This window comes from Oreochromis aureus, linkage group 14, assembly GCF_013358895.1.
Source record: "Oreochromis aureus strain Israel breed Guangdong linkage group 14, ZZ_aureus, whole genome shotgun sequence".
Lineage (NCBI taxonomy): Eukaryota > Metazoa > Chordata > Actinopteri > Cichliformes > Cichlidae > Oreochromis > Oreochromis aureus.
In genome coordinates this window covers 33102110-33110992 of record NC_052955.1, presented here as the reverse complement: position 1 = coordinate 33110992, position 8883 = coordinate 33102110, and positions in this window count along the sequence as shown.

Here is an 8883-nt window from a genome sequence, read left to right as displayed (position 1 = left end):
TGTGCCTGTTTGTCTGTGTCTATATGTCAGGTCGGGTCTTAGACTCCACCTCCCTGGGTACTCCCAGGCCCTCCAAGTGTGGAGACCTATCTCCCCTCACCACACTCCCTGCTGGTAACTGATGCCCTCAGGGGTTGGTGCATTGGTGGTTCTTGGTGTCCGGGGCTGGGCGCTCAGGTATGCACCAGCTCACTCCCGGTGGCTACTTGGCGGGGCCTGGTGCCTGTCGCCGGTCAGGCCTCTTCCGGGCAAAGGGGCCTCGGCCTCCGGCCTCGGGCCTGCAACTCGGTTCACTCTGGCACAGCTGGCTGCCGGCAGAGCCGGCGGGCACGCCGGTGCAGCCCCCTCTGGCTTCTGCTCCGTGGCTACTGGGTGACCCCCTCGTCTGGGGATCTCCTCAGCCCTTCCCAGGAAGGTGGCACTCTCGCACTCTGGGGCCTCTGGATGTCTGGAGCCTGGATCTCCTCCATGCCTGCTTCATGCCCTGGGGGACGGGGCTATGGGCCTCCACACCCTCTAGCAGACCGTTACATGGGGAAACCTTTTGTTTACAAGCGCGTTGATCCACACAGGTGTGCACACGGGTGTTCACTGTTCGTAGACATAAACTACACCTTTCTTAGCTGCTACTTCAAAGCACATTGTGCGCTGTCTGTCCTGCGTGCTGCACAACAACTTTCAATATTTAGTATTTACTGCTGTTCACACTCAGCTAGATTAACGTGATGGTGTTGTGTTTAGTATGTTGCTTTGTTTTTGTTTGGTTTTTTTTGCTTGTCTTCTCTTCTTTTTCTCTCAACAGGTGATCCAGGAGATTTTTTTTTTCTTTTCTTTCTCTTTGTAAGTGCCCTTTCTCACTGTCCCTTTTCCCTTCTGTTTTTCTTTTCCTTCCTCTCTTTCTTTCTCCCTTTCCTATCCCCCCGTCATGTCTGTCCCATCTGTAACAACTGAAAATAAAATAAATAATAACAACAAAGTTTGATCAAATGGACCAATACGGCAATGCCATGATGATCCATTTGGCAAAATAAATCCATTTGGCATCCTTGTTGGTCTTCAGACAACAATTCTGACAGCTTAAGAACCAAATGGGACAGACAAAAGAAAAAAAAGAAAAAAAAAAAAAAAAAAGAAATATAACATTTGAATCCCTTTTCTCTTTTGCTCTGAGGTGCGGGGGAAAAATATTGACAAGTCGATGAACATCATTTACAGATATATTGGGTAAATGCCCAAGACACCTATAGAAATGTAAATCGCCGCTTGATTCATTCATTTGCTTAACTTGTTTTAGACCGTAAACAAGGCGCGAATAGGACACCGGAAACAAAGCTCCCCACAGGAGTTTCCGCACCGGAAGTAGCATATGCTAACGTGCACATAGTCAGTTTCTGTTCAGGAATGTTGTGAATACTTTGAGATTTATATTAATTGCAAATTCTACCTCTACATTTATTTTTTTAAATATATAATTAGCACAGCGTGGCTGTGCAATGTTTTATATTTTTTTTAGTTTTTCCATCCATCCATCCATCCTCATCCGCTTTATCCGAAGTCGGGTCGCGGGGGCAGCAGCCTAAGCAGAGAAGCCCAGACCTCCCTCTCCCCAGCCACCTCCTCCAGCTCATCCGGGGAACACCAAAGGCGTTCCCAGGCCAGCCGAGAGATATAATCTCTCCAGCGCGTCCTGGGTCTGCCCTGGGCCTCCTCCCGGTGGGACATGCCCGGAACACCTCACCCAGGAGGCGCCCAGGGGGCATCCTTGTCAGATGCCCGAACCACCTCAACTGGCTCCTTTCGATTTTTTTAGTTTTTATTCTTATTAATTATATTTTCACTTTTTACCTCTGAATTATTGAAACAGAGCTAGATGACATAAAATTTTCAGCAAAATTATAATTCAAATACTCCTTTAATTATTAATTGTTCTCATTAATTTTAGATCATTTTATATACTTTTCCATAGTATTACATTTGAATTTAACAGTTCAATCTTTCAAATAACAGACAAATATTTGTGAAATTATGATACATTTGTGAATGTATTTTAACAATCTAATTATGCATATGTACAGAAAAATATATTTAAAAAAACAAGACAATTATGTTTTATTATATTTACAGTGATTTTATGTTATTTTACATTTGACATGTAAAGTCACAGTCTATTTATGTAAATTTAATGATATGCTAGAAAAACAGTACAAAACTGTAAAATACACAGTAAAATACTTTTATATTACAATTTTTTTTTTGCAGTGTACAGACTGGTAAAATAAATATTTTAATTCCAGTTAATTACTTTATCACTGGGTGTGCTACTGTGCTGCGCTTAAAACATGCTATTACCACGCATAGTAAATAAATAAATCAGTCAAACGCGGCGCTTCTGGACGATTTTAAACCGAAACTCTGAACATACCTGTTGAGGTATGTGCTCAGCGTACTCGTCAGGTCTTGCTGGCAGTTTGCGAGTTAAGCTGATAGCTATTTTATCCAGCAGTTGAAGACCTGTTTCTGGTGACCTATGTTTTTTTTCTTCTTCTTTATCATTATTATTATTATTATTAATTGTTTTGGAAACTTACCCAAATCGTCTAAATGTAACCTTAATGAAACAACGTCATTTTTAACGCCAATTTTCGCTTCTTTGATTTTCATAATTGTGCCCAATCATCGACTAGAAGCGTCTGGAGTTTGATAAGATGGATTACAAAGCTGAGAAACATCAGCAGTTCTCATCAAAACCATTTAAGCTGGAACACTGGTCACGTCTGCAAGCCATCTGAAGAGGGGTTTAAACTAAAGTTTCTGTGCCTGACTGCAGCTTGGACTGTGCTCAGTCAGACAAGCTCTTCAAATAGATATCTCTGTAAACTACTATGGTATCGCAAGAAATTAGTTGTTCATATAAATATATGGGTATGCATAATAGTTATTATTCATAGATACCTAGTTCCTGTTATTCATCTGAAAGAAACAGATAGAATGAGTGTGTTGTTACAATGGTAATGCCAGGAGAGGCAGTATTGGTTCTGTGTACATTAATGTTTGTAAGAAAGTGGAAGAAGAGAGTGTCCTGTAGGAGGCAGTAAAATGGACACTGATGTTCTGAACATGTACTGAAAAGAAGGTTCAGTAAACAAGTTGCAACGATACTCCTGTGTAAGGCTCAGTTATTTTAGTTTTATTTTTTGAAGATGCAACATCTTTTTGGCGACGAGGATTTTTAGGGGGAAGGAGTTTGGGCGATCGGACTGAAAAAACCCCCCCAAAAACAAGAAGAATAAAGTGATGGAGTCGGCTACAGGTTCGATCCAAAGAATCAGACTTGGGATGAATATACGGAAATACTCGAGCAGTTTTTCGCACCTAACGGATGCAGAAAAACAAAGAGTGATATTAATAAGTGTCGTCGGAGCAGCGACGTACAGCTTGATGCGAAACCTTCTCAGCCCGGCCAAGCCCAAAGACAAAACCTTCCAAGAGCTGGTACTTCTGATGAAAAATCACTTTGACCCGAAGCCCAGTGAAATTGTGCAAAGGTATAAATTCGACTCTCGCTCCCGCAAGGCGAATGAAACCGTCATGGAATATGTGCTGCGTCGCCAGGCACAGGATTGTAACTATGGCAACACCTTACAACAGATGTTGAGAGATAGGATCGAATTAAGGATGACTGAATTCAGAGATGTCTCTTGTCAGAAATAGACCTCACTTTTGACAAGGCTTTGTCAATTGCAGTAGCTATGGAGACTGCAAATAGAAATGCACAGGATCTGGAGACCTCAGGGGCGACAGCAAAATGTTTCAGCCTCACCAAAGGACAACAGGAGAGTCGTACCTTTAAAGGAGAAAGCAAAGAGTGTTATCATTGCAAAGGAACCAACGACAGAGCAGCAGACTGTAAGTACAAACAAGAAAAATGTCATGCTTGTGGTAAAGTGGGACACATAGCCAGAGCTTGTAGAAGCAAGACTAAACTGAACCAAAAAATGTATGGATCGACATATATAAAGAAAGACAAGAAGCAGTGTTCACACTACAGTACTCACAATGTGGGCGAGAAAGCAGATAACAGCAAAACTGATAGCTCTGAAGATGACTCTTTCACTTTGAACTGTGTCAAGTGCAATCAAGGGCACAAAAGAAAACTGTTCAAGTTAGGGCGTGGCAGTGTGGTACACTTGAGAAAAGTAGACCCCTACACTGTGGATATGCACATTGGTGGGAAAAAGGTGAACTTTGAAATAGACACTGGATGTTGCCTAACAGTCATGAACGAAGCAACATTCAGAGAAACAGGGAAAGACACCAAGCCCCCCAGCCTGCAGCCCATCAAAATCAAGCTGGAAACTTATACAGGGGATCCTGTTAAGGTGATTGGTGCAACACGAGTCAGCGTCAAATACAAGCAGCAGAAAAAACATCTGCCCCTGGTGGTTGAGTTCAAACTGTGAGACGTTTCCGCCAAACTCCGCATAATAAAGAAAATTGCGCTCCTTTTGCTCCCACTGGACTCTTTAATAATTTTTCTTTGTATCTGACATCAGATATGCCCCAAATTTGTACTGCTTTTCTTCTTTTCTTTACAGAGCCGGGCGGATTTGTATATTTGCAGCGCCATTCAAAACGGCAAAACCGAAAATATGGTCTGGACTTTAACACACTTACTTAGATTGACACGTTTTGCTTGCTTGATCTCAGCAAGCATAACACGTTCTGAGTGGAAGAAATAATACAAAAAATAGCGTGGCTTCTTCTGCTTTGCTATGTGGTATTTTTTTTTAAATTCCGTACAGCTGTAGGGAAAGCACTTAATTGCTGCATCCCATCGATCATGCACATCTAATATAGCTCAGGGCATTGTTTATCTATCTATATTATTCTCATTTAGAGATTTCACACCTATGATTTGTGCCATAGTTCTACAAGGTAAGTTTTACTGGGCAGCTTCTTATTTCTGAGAATGTTAAACCCAGTCTAGTCCCTGAATCCACTACAAGTTTTATCACTGCTGATTTTTAATCTAGAACTGATCTTACTTTTATTTTCTTCACTGTCTACGGATGATTCTTCATCATGGTACGTTATGACCCTGTCAGAAATATTAAAGAAACATTTATTTATTCATTTGTGAAACTGACTGATCTATAACCTAAATTATACATCAGTCACTATATAAATATATGTCATATATGTCATATAAAAAGTGACATTTTATGGGTTTTTAAAAAAAAAATATTTGTCTGTGCTTAAATGTTAAATGTTTAAATCTTGATCTAATATTGAGTTTAAATACAACTAACACATGTGTGTCTGCTTTAATAAAATGTACAATGTGTTGTAAGAGTCAATATATCAGAGTTAGCTCCACAAAGGAAATAAGGACAAATAATATTCTTTTTTTGTTGACATTATGAATGTATTTAACAGCTCATATTTACTTTTGGTTGAACAAGTAATAAGAAAAATATGCACTATGTATTTTGTGTATATTTGAACAAAGAGGAAGAAGCAGCTATGTTCAGATGCTCCCTTATTCACAAGAAGACATCGCTCCACATGTTTGATTTGGCAGAGTTTTTACACTGCATGGCCTTGAACTGGGAATTTTTAATCTGAATGAATGTGAGCGAATATACAAACTACTACACTATTTTGTGTATAGTAAATGCTAACTGTAAAACAAAACTTAGCAAGCTATTTTGACATTTTGTTTTTGGTTACCTCAACAAAAACATTTCAACAAGTCACTTCTACTTTTTCTTTACTTTTCTACTTCACTTTTTATTGTGTTGGAAATGACACCTGGCTTACATTAAATTTTAAAAAATTACATATTATCAAGTAATTCCTATAGTGTGGTAGTGAGGATAAAAATTGAAAACACTGTTGGTCAGCTGCAAGAGTAGAATAGATACTTACATGTGATGCCCTATCTTGTCTTTAATGATGGTGCCCAGAGACAAATTATATTTCATTTAAACTTGCTTTAAACGCTTAGAGGCAAGACTTTGTTTGTTTCATTTTGAACTTGAATATGTCAAACTGTGACATATTTAAGTTGTTTTATGTTGTTTTATGTGTTGTTTTATTCAAATTTCATTTTGATACTCATCTTGCTAATTCCAGACTTAATTCCTGACATAAAATGTCGGTTTCATTGTGTTAGATGTCATTTAAGCTCAATAAAGAAAAACAAAGAACAACTTTATGAAGAAAAACACTATCAAAAGTGTGCAGTAATATCAACAGTTGATTTATTGAATTGGAAAAGTCACCACTGAGCCATGTAAGAAACAGATTAAAAAAACCCTTAGTGAGACAGTTGAAAGCAATTGTTGTGGCGCTGCTCCCACCCTAGCAATGGGGAGGAAGTGGACCCCAGCCACAGCTGTGCTAGAGGCCAAATCTGCTCTTCAGCATCGTGATATGGTGGGTCACATCCAACAGGGGAGAGGAGGATTGGGTCTTGGAGAAATAACACCTCTCTGGCAACAGGCATCTGTAGCGAAACGTCGAAAAATGGTGGTGGAGGAGGTGCGTCGACAGGAGGAAACAGCCAGACATGCCATAGCTGTAGCGCTGGCCAAGCAGGGTCACTGGATGAATTGGGAAGGTGCTGAAAAGAGGAAACTCCCATGGAGTGAAACTTGTGGAATGGAAGCTAATAGGCTAAGTTTCATCATTCCAGCCACATATGATGTGCTGCCTTCCCCCATAAATCTGCAGCTGTGGTTTGGAAAGGGCCCATCTTGCCCCCAGCAACACTCAAGCACATGTTGGTTGGTTGTAGAACTAGCCTTACTCAAGGCAGATACACATGGTCCTCATGGTCCCCCCACAATCAGGTCCTCAGGTATCTAGCTGAGAAAGCTGAGTGCAAGAGGAAATCCATCAATGCTCAACCTTTGACGAACCAAGAGGAGCATTAGCATCCATCAGCATTTGTCTGGGAGGGATACAAGCCGAGGACTAGCCCTTCAACCCTGGACCTCATTTTTCCCGCAGAGGTCTGACATCACTTGGGCACCTAAGGCAGTCAGCTCTGCGACCTTTGGTCTAACTCCCAAAAACTTGTGTATGTCATTGAGCTGACGGTACCATGGGAGGGTGCAATTGAGGAAGCGTTTGAGCGTAAGAAGCTGCGGCATGCCAACTTGGCAGCTAAAGCGGAGAACAGAGGCCGGAAGATCAAGGTGCGCCCGGTGGAAGTGGGGCGCAGGGGCTTTGTTGCCAGTACAACATCAAAACTGCTTAGAGAGACTGGAGTCAGAGGACAGGTGCAACGGCAGGCTATAAAAGAATTAGCTAACACTGCTGAGAGGACCAGTCACTGACTATGGCTAAATAGGGCTGACATCACTTGGGCACCTAAGGCAGTCAGCTAACCGAGAGACACAAGAAGTGAGGCTCTTTAAATATTAAAGAGTTAAGTATTACTTTTTGTTTTGCAGTGAATTGATAGAAGAAATCAAATTTAAGAAAATTAAAAAGAAGAAAGTAGAAGAGAAAAAACAATTTAACATTAACCAGTGACACACTGCCAGGGTTGATCGGGCCTCCTTGAATGAGGGTGTCTAGTGATAATGGCCGAAACACCCAATAAATCCAAGGTCCACTACTGATGATTTCTATATATCCAAGATCAGATTTTGAATCCCTAAACCTAACCAAGGAAGGTAAAAAGAAACTAAAAAATGTCAGAATAGCTTGTGATAAAAGACCAAAACACCCTGTGAAGTTGAGGCACACAACGATGTGTCTTGCTGGTAAAGTTTCCAGGCTGCCTTTCCTCATAGTAGCCATCCCTCAAGACTTTCTCCACTTGAAGCAATGCATTATCGGGGATTGTAACATCTTGTCCTTTTATTGAATTCTGCTTAACCACTGAAAAATGCAATCTTTTAAATCATGAAAATTAATATTTTTAAACAATTGAGGAAAACACAATGCTAATAACTTTGATTTAAAAAAAAATTGTGGTGGGATGGAAATGAGTGTGAACGTTAGAATAAGTGGTCATAAATTAGATGTTTTATGCATAATAAAATAATATTTGTGGGCCTTAAACTGCTATCGTCTACAATCGGTATCTGATGATTTTAAAACTATAACTCTTTAAATCTCTTTCAAATTGTTGACAGCCCAGTACAATTCAAAATGTCTGGAAAAAATAGCCTAATTGTCATGGTTTGCGAGACAATGATGCAGGAGAGTGTTTCACACTGAGAATGAGCTTTTATTGCAGCTGTAAGAATTACCACAAAACCACCAACAAAAACCCAAACTGGGGTCAGCTAAACATGAAACTAGAAACATAAAACTAAACAACCTGAAACATGTAGCTGGAGAGACACTGGGGAAGATGAACAGGATGACCAAAAGACAAGATACAAAGAATGATACGCAGACACTCCGACGAAGAACAGAGGTAACCACGCACTATATATACACACAAGGTAACAAGGAAATGGCACACAGGAGGGAGACACAGCTGAACCTAATTAGACAAGACAACGAAGAAGCAAAACCCAAAACACTGAATATCGGACATGGGACTCTCTAAGGCTACGTTCACACTGCAGGCGAAAGCGCATCAAATCCGATTTTTTTGACCCTATCTGACCCATATCCGATCATGGTATGATAGTGTGAATGGCACAAATCCGATATTTTCAAATCCGATCTGGGTCACTTTCGTATGTGGTACTGAATCCGATACATATCTGATGTTCTAGAAAGCGACTGCTGTTTGAACGGTCATGTCGCATTAAATCCGTCTTTTACGTCACTGACACAAGACAGACGCCAATTATCAGCGCCGGAGAAGCGCCCGAGAAGACATCGTGAAGGCTTCCTGGCCATCCAGTGTAGATG